Below are 8506 nucleotides of genomic sequence, written 5' to 3' on the forward strand. Positions count from 1 at the left end.
GTTTTCATTGTCATTTGTCTCTAGGTATTTTTTGATTTCCTCTTTGATTTCTTCAGTGTGCTCTTGGTTATTTAGTAACATATTGTTTAGCCTCCATGTGTTTGTGTTTTTTATGTTTTTTTCCCTGTAATTGATTTCTAATCTCATAGCATTGTGGTCCAAAAAGATGCTTGATATGATTTCAATTTTCTTAAATTTACTGAGGCTTGATTTGTGACCCAAGATGTGATCTATCCTGGAGAATGTTCCGTGTGCACTTGAGAAGAAAGTGTAATCTGCTGTCTTTGGATGGAATGTCCTATAAATACCAATTAAATCTATCTGGTCTATTGTGTCATTTAAGGCTTGTGTTTCCTTATTAATTTTCTGTTTTGATGATCTGTCCACTGGTGTAAGTGAGGTGTTAAAGTCCCCCACTATTATTGTGTTACTGTTGATTTCCTCTTTCAGAGCTGTTAGCAGTTGCCTTATGTATTGAGGTGCTCCTATGTTGGGTGCATATATATTTATAATTGTCATATCTTCTTCTTGGATTGATCCCTTGATCATTATGTAGTGTCCTTCCTTGTCTCTTGTACCATTCTTTATTTTAAAGTCTATTTTATCTAATGTGAGTATTGCTACTCCAGCTTTCTTTTGATTTCCATTTGCATGGAATATCTTTTTCCATCCCCTCACTTTCAGTCTGTATGTGTCCCTAGGTCTGAAGTGGGTCTCTTGTAGACAGCATATATATGGGTCTTGTTTTTGTATCCATTCAGCGAGCCTGTGTCTTTTGATTGGAGCATTTAATCCATTCACGTTTAAGGTAATTATCGATATGTATGTTCCTATGACCATTTTCTGAATTGTTTTGGGTTTGTTTTTGTAGGTCCTTTTCTTCTCTTGTGTTTTCCACTTAGAGAAGTTCCTTTAGCATTTGTTGTAGAGCGGGTTTGGTGGTGCTGAATTCTCTTAGCTTTTGCTTGTCTGTAAAGCTTTGAATTTTTCCATCGAATCTGAATGAGATCTTTGCCGGTACAGTAATCTTGGTTGTAGGTTCTTCCTTTTCATCACTTTAAGCATATCATGCCACTCCCGTCTGGCTTGTAGAGTTTCTGCTGAGAAATCAGCTGTTGACCTTATGGGAGTTCCCTTGTATGTTATTTGTCGTTTTTCCCTTGCTGCTTTCAATAATTTTTCTTTGTCTTTAATTTTTGCCAGTTTGATTACTATGTGTCTTGACGTGTTTCTCCTTGGGTTTATCCTGTATGGGACTCTCTGTGCTCATGGACTTGGGTGGCTATTTCCTTTCCCATGTTAGGGAAGTTTTCAACTATAATCTCTTCAAATATTTTCTCGGGTCCTTTCTCTCTCTCTTCTCCTTCTGGGACCCCTATAATGTGAATGTTGCATTTAATGTTGTCCCAGAGGTCTCTTAGGCTGTCTTCATTTCTTTTCATTCTTTTTTCTTTTTCTGTTCTGCAGCAGTGAATTCCACCATTCTGTCTTCCAGGTCACTTATCCGTTCTTCTGCCTCAGTTATTCTGCTATTGATTCCTTCAGTGTAGTTTTCATTTCAGTTATTGTATTGTTCATCTCTGTTTGTTTGTTCTTTAATTCTTCTAGGTCTTTGTTAAACATTTCTTGCATCTTCTCAATCTTTGCCTCCATTCTTTTTCTGAGGTCCTGGATCATCTTCACTATCATTATTCTGAATTCTTTTTCTGGAAGGTTGCCTATCTCCACTTCATTTAGTTGTTTTTCTGGGGTTTTATCTTGTTCCTTCATCTGGTACATAGCCCTCTGCCTTTTCATCTTGTCTATCTTTCTGTGAATGTGGTTTTTGTTCCACAGGCTGCAGGATTGTAGTTCTTCTTGCTTCTGCTGTCTGCCCTCTGGTCCCAGTCATTTTTTGATTGGGTTGTTTTTTTGTTACTGAGCTGTTTGTATATTTTGGAGATTAATCCCTTGTCAGTTGCTTCGTTTGCAAATATTTTCCCCCATCCTGTGGATAAGCCAAGTTTTTGTCCAATGTACATGAGTTGCACAGTAGCAGTATGTTACGGGAAGACAGAGAAGGAAGTGATTAACTTCAGGGAACAAGAGAAGGGGATGTTTAAGCTGAGGGTTGGAGAATAACCACGATTCCCATAGGCAGAGAAGAGGCAGAGGGCTTTCCACGAAGAGAGAGCAGCAATGGCAAAGGCACTGAGGCTCATAAGAGCAAAGTTTGGTTGAGCAGTGGGAAGAAACTCACTATGGCCGAAGCAGGGTTTGAGGGACTGGGGGAACGGGGAGGTGGCAATGAAGGGGATAAAGAGGTGGACGGAGCCACATGTGAAGGAGCCATGACAGCATGGGGCTGTCAGCTCAGTGCATGGGAAACTAACTCAGGCTGCAGTACAAGCATGGACCTAATGGCGGCGGGAGTCAGGGTGAGGGAGATTAGCCCAGATAAAGGGAGATGGTTACGGTTAATGAATTGGTCCAGGAGAGGGACAACATGACAGTGGCAGTGAGGTTAGCAGTGAGGCAATCAGTATGAGGGATATTTAGGATGTAGAATCAATATGACTTGGTGGTTTTCTTTATGACTAATGCAGGAAGCCTGAGAAAATGTATGTACTATCGATTGAAGTGCTCATGTATTTCAAAAGTGTTCATTAAGTCAAAAACACTGAACTTGTTTTGCAGAAGGAAATAATCTTTGTCCCTATTTAAAAAAACATCCTCCTAGCAGTGGTTTCTCTCCCCATCTCCCTTGTACTCCTATGTATTGTCGGCACTTATCAAACTGCCTTGTACCATTAGAAATAACTTTTCATTTGAACATGTCTTATTTTTCTATGGGGAAACCTGAGAACTCACAGAGAGCAAGGACCACGTGTGATACATATTCATTACCCCCTTGGTTATACGTACCATGGAGCCTTATACCTATCAGGTGTTCAATGAACAGTAATGGTTGACTAATTGATTTTTTTGGTGTATTTCAGAAGGTGGTGAGATGGGTCAAAAGACAAAAGAACCTTTTTATTTTGGAATAATATTAGATTTACAGAAGAGCTGCAAAGATAACGCAGAGGCTTCCTACATACCCCTCACCTCCACCATTTAAAATTGGTGACGGTAGAACAAAAACAGCCCTGAGTCAGTGTGCCCTTGGACAAGTCACGTCATCTTAGCAAGCCTCAGTTTTGTCACTGGTGAAAGAAGGATAACAGGGTCCCCTGCCTACCTGCTCTCTCCACGTCACTGGGAGAAGTCACGCCAGACGGTGAGGTGGTCTCAGGGTGCGGGCGGCTGCTCACTGGCGGACCCACGCCTTGCTTCCCTGGAGCCCGCTTCCTCTCCAGGATGGAGGGCCCTACGCGGGCAGGAGGCTGCTCCCAGTCTGCTTCCTCACAGCCCCATCTGAGCTGCCGGTGATTGAGTCTTCAGTGCCACAGCCCCAGGGCACACATAGGGTCCAGCATATAGGAAGATAGACAAATATTATTTGATGAAAGGAGGGAAGGGGAGAGCATTAACTGGGGACTATAAAGTGCTAAACAGTGTCCTGGGGAGGGGAACACAGGGCAGGGAACTGTGGAGCATGGAAGTCTAGAGCTGTGTCTGTAGAGATGGTCCATTAACCCCCTCATTGTACACATAGTAGAATGACTTGTTTTTTTTGTTTGTTTTTTGGTTTTTTTTAAATTTATTTATTTATTTAATTTATTTTTGGCTGCGTTGGGTCTTCCTTGCTGCATGCGGGCTTTCTCTAGTTGCAGCGAGCGGGGACTACTCTTCGTTGCAGTGCGTGGGCTTCTCACTGCGGTGGCTTCTCTTGTTGCAGAGCACAGACTCTAGGCACGCGGGCTTCAGTAGTTGTGGCTCGCGGGCTCTAGAGCACAGGCTCAGTAGTTGTGGCGCACGGGCTTCGTTGCTCTGCGGCATGCGGGATCTTCCCGGACCAGGGCTCGAACCCGTGTCCCCTGCATTGGCAGGCGGATTTTTAACCACTGAGCCACCAGGGAAGCCCTAGAATGACTTGTTGAAGGTCAAATGCTAGGAAGGGGCAGACTGAGGTCAAGTGACCTGGTCGCCAGGGCACACCAAGCTACCTCCTAACGTGTGTGGAGACCTAGTGACAGTGTTGGATGTCAGAAAGTTCCTACTCTGAACAGCCCTCCAGCCAACAGTGACAAAACTGTCAGGCTGCTGTAATCAAATCTGATCCTGGAAACCAAGGGCTTTTGCCCCAGCTGCACAAGAAGTAACCTGAGATCCAAGCTGCCCACCCATGGGATGTTCCCCACCCCCACTCTTCCTGCTCCCCTTTCTCACTGTAACTGGCTCTGCAGGGAGAGGCACCCAGGCCAGAAAGGAAGACCCATGAATGTACAAAAGATGGAGCACTGCCCATCTAACCCCACCCCAACCCCCCTTTCTCCAATTCCTGGGCTCAAACCACAAGCCAGGACCCAGGGCTCCATCCCCCTCTGGGAGATGGGCAGGATCCAGCACGATGAGGCCAGAGAGCCTTCCTCTCTCCACCACAAAAAAATCATTTTCCCTTCTCTAAACTCTGTTAGTATCTTTGGTTCATGTTCTGAATTTTCCACGTACATCCTACCTGATACATCTATGAACAATTGATTCATACATGCTTATTCCTTTCCACCTAAATTAAATTTTCCTTAAGGGCACTGGCCAGGTTGCACTCGTCTGAGACCCCACATGAAAAGGACTCAGTAAATGTTATTTATGATGTCTTTGAGGTTACTTGCAGTTTCCTCCTCCTTTCCAGAGTCCCGTTTCTTCCTGCTTCTTTCCTCCCTTTCTACACTCCTTAGCAAGTTGGTGTTTCTGTGAAGAATGCACTTTAAAGCTGAGGAATTACCATTGTAAATCAACTATACTCCAATATAAAAAAAAACAAAACAAAACTGAAGCACTACCAACACAAGGCCTCACAGCCTGTGAGCTGGCTTTGCTGGTCCCCAATATTGAAAACTTGTGCTAGAAAAGGCCCTCTGAAGTTAACTGCATCAAAGAGAGTGAAACACTTAGGAACAAACCTAACCACAGAGGTAAACGACTTGTACTTGGAAAACTATGACGAAAGAAACTGAAGACAACAAACAGATGAAAAGATAAACTGTGATCAGGATTGGAAGAATTAACATTGTTAAAATGACCATACTGGGTTTCCCTGGTGGCGCAGTGGTTAAGAATCCGCCTGCCAATGCAGGGGACACGGGTTCGAGCCCTGGTCCGGGAAGATCCCACATGCCGCAGAGCAACTAAGCCTGTGTCACAACTACTGGGCCTGCGCTCTAGAGCCCGTGCTCCACAACAGGAGAAGCCACTGCAACGAGACGCCCGTGCACCACAACAAAGAGTAGCCCCCGCTCGCCACAACTAGAGAAAGACCGCGTGCAGCAATGAAGACCCAATGCAGCCAAAAATTTTAAAAAATATTTAATTAGAAAAAAAAACACACAGTGAGATATCACCTTACACCAGTCAGAATGGCTATTATTAAAAAGACAACAGGGCTTCCCTGGTGGCGCAGTGGTTGAGAGTCTGCCTGCTAATGCAGGGGACACGGGTTCGAGCCCTGGTCTGGGAGGATCCCACATGCCGCAGAGCAACTGGGCCCGTGAGCCACAACTACTGAGCCTGCGCGTCTGGAGCCTGTGCTCCGCAACAAGAGAGGCCGCGATAGTAAAGAGGTCCTCGCACCACGATGAAGAGTGGCCCCCGCTTGCCGCAACTAGAGAAAGCCCTTGCACAGAAACGAAGACTCAACACAGTCAAAAATAAATATAAAAATAAATAAATAAAATATTTTTTTAAAAAAAGACAACAAACAACAAGTGTTGGTAAGAATGTGGAGAAAAGGGAATCCTAGTATACTGTTGGGGATGTAAATTGGTGCACCCACTATGGAAAACAGTATGGAGCTTCCTCAAAAAATTAAAAATAGAACTGCCATATGATCCAGCAATTTCACTTCTTGGTATTTACCTGAAGATGACAAAAACACTTGAATTACTGATTTTGAATTAAAAGATATATGCACTCCAAGGTGCATTGCAGCATTATTTATAGTAGCCAAGATATGGAAGCAACCTAAGTGTCCCATCAATAGAGGAATGGATAAAGAAGATGTGGTGGGAATTCCCTGGCAGTCCAGTGGTTAGGACTCCACGCTTTCACTGCCAAGGGCCCGGGTTTGATCCCTGGTCAGGGAACTAAAATCCTACAAGCCATGCAGTACAGCTCCACACACTCACAAAAAAAGAAGATATGGTATACATGTACATATGTGCATGCACTCACACACACACCCCCCACTGGAATATTACTCAGCCATAAAAAAAAAGGAAATCTTGTCATTTGTGATGACATGGATGGCTCTAGAGGGTATTATGCTAAGTGAAATATCAGACAGGGAAAGACAAACACTGCATGATCTCACTTATACGTGGAATCTAAAAAACAAAACAAAACAAAACCAGACTCACAGACCCAGAGAACGAATGGATGGTTACAAGAAGGGAAAAGGGGCCAGGGGACAGCTGAAATAGGTGAAGGGGATTAAGAGGTACAAATCTCCAGTTATATAATAAATAAGTCATGAGTATGTAACATACACCATAAGGAATATGGTCAATAATATTGTAATAGCTTTGTATGGGGACAGATGGTTACTAGACTTATTGTGGTGATCACTGCATAATGTATGCAAATATCAAAGCATTATGTAGTACACTGAAACTAACATAATATTGTATGTTAACTATGTTTCAATTTTTTAAAAAGAAAGAAAAGAAAAGCCTCTCTGAGCCCAAGTTTCCTGTTCCCCAATGATTCCCAGTCTCCTTTTGTGTATTCTGAAAGTTTGCCAAAGTGTTCATTCTTTCTCCTTTGGATAGGGAGAAAGAATGAACATGCCTTCTGGGCCAAGTTCTACGTTCTGGTGGCACAGACAAGCTGACATTAATGACTGACTGGTGGTTCTTTTTGCTTCTTCTCACACATACACACATACATGCTGAAAGCCTTGGGCCAGGCCTTCAGCTCTGTTTCAGTGTAGTAGAAATTAGAGAAGTAAAATACATATGTATGTAGATATATAAATATATATAATCTATAATCCTGAATTTGAATAGGAAATATCAGCAGAAACTCACCATGTATTTACATTAAAAATTTTTTTCCCTAGCTTTGTCCACTGAAAAGACCTAAAACCAATGATCAACCTAGTAACAAGTACTCCCAATGCCGGTATTATGGTCTCCGTGGGAAAAAAACTTTTTCCACAAAAAGCAATCAGAGACCCTTAGAGAAAATAGCTCATTCCAGGTCTATGGCAAGAAATATACAAGATGAGCCAGGACATCTAGTCATGCCAGAAAGCAAAGAAGCTTTCAAAGACCATTTAGAAGTTTGTCAAAAGGACTCAAAGAAATCAACTTGAAGAGGCTCCTACTGGCCAAAGATGGGAACAATTTGAACATGAATAGCAAATGCAAAGGATTGAAACATATCACATATGTTTAAACACATGAATACATAATGACATTAAAGGGAAAAACCTCTGTCATCACTAGGGGGTAACCAATTCATTATTTTGAAAACTGGTAAATATAAGGAAGGAGTCCAGCATTTGTTAAGGAAATAAAAGAATATCATAATTTTCCATTGCCTATGAAAAAATGGATCTAAGATATCAATGTTACTAACATCAAAAAAGGAAGACAAGCAGACAATACATATTCCCTTCTATGGAGGTACACAAACCTATTAAGTATTCTTGCAAAAACAAAAAAACCAAATCTGATCTGGTCTCTGACTATAATTACCAAAATAGAAGGGCAATTACAGAAAATAGAAGGGCAATAAAAACATGTGAAATATCACCACAGGGATGCAATCAGCAAAATCCAGATGATCTATAGGACAAACAATCTAGTTCTCTTAACAAATGAATTGCAAGGAAAAAAATTAAAATTGAGGAGGTACCTGTGGATTACAAGAGATTTAAGAGACACATCAACCAACTGCAACATAAGGAACTTATTTAGGTTTCACTTTGAACAAAAACTATACAAAAAAATTTATGAGACAGGGCAATGTGAACACTGACTGGATATTTGATTATACTAAGGAATTTTCTTTTTTTGGTCTGATAATAGCAAAGTGACTATGTGTTGTTGTTTTTTAATAAGTGCTTATCTTTTTGAAATACATCCTGAAATATTTAGAAATGGAATATGATACCTGAAATTTCTTCAAAATTATGTAGGTGTGTACAGAGATATTAAGTTAAACATTTAAAGGCCTGTGTCCCTCTGATGGGACAATCAAATCTGAATCTAACTAAGCCTCTAGATCTTATTACCAGATTATGGGGGAAAAGGGGGGAAGAAGGAACATTTTAAATAACACTGAGGATACAGTCAGCCAAACATAGAACGTGGACAATTTTGTAGGAAAAATGGCTGTTTCTTCACCAATGAATGGCATTAAA

The 8506-nt window shown here is 41.7% G+C and overlaps 1 protein-coding gene across 1 annotated transcript in view; it reads right to left on the minus strand.

The window, feature by feature from the left end:
- ELK4 (ETS transcription factor ELK4) overlaps nt 1-3744 on the minus strand; it is a 39248-nt gene extending 35504 nt beyond the window's left edge. Inside the window, exon 1 of the mRNA XM_059940260.1 lies at nt 3221-3744. The gene's annotated coding sequence lies outside the window, so the exon portion shown is untranslated. The remainder of the gene's footprint in view (nt 1-3220) is intronic.
- Nucleotides 3745-8506: the final 4762 nt, after the last annotated feature.

The sequence above is a fragment of the Balaenoptera ricei genome, chromosome 1 (genome assembly GCF_028023285.1).
Source record: "Balaenoptera ricei isolate mBalRic1 chromosome 1, mBalRic1.hap2, whole genome shotgun sequence".
NCBI classification, from domain to species: Eukaryota; Metazoa; Chordata; class Mammalia; order Artiodactyla; family Balaenopteridae; genus Balaenoptera; species Balaenoptera ricei.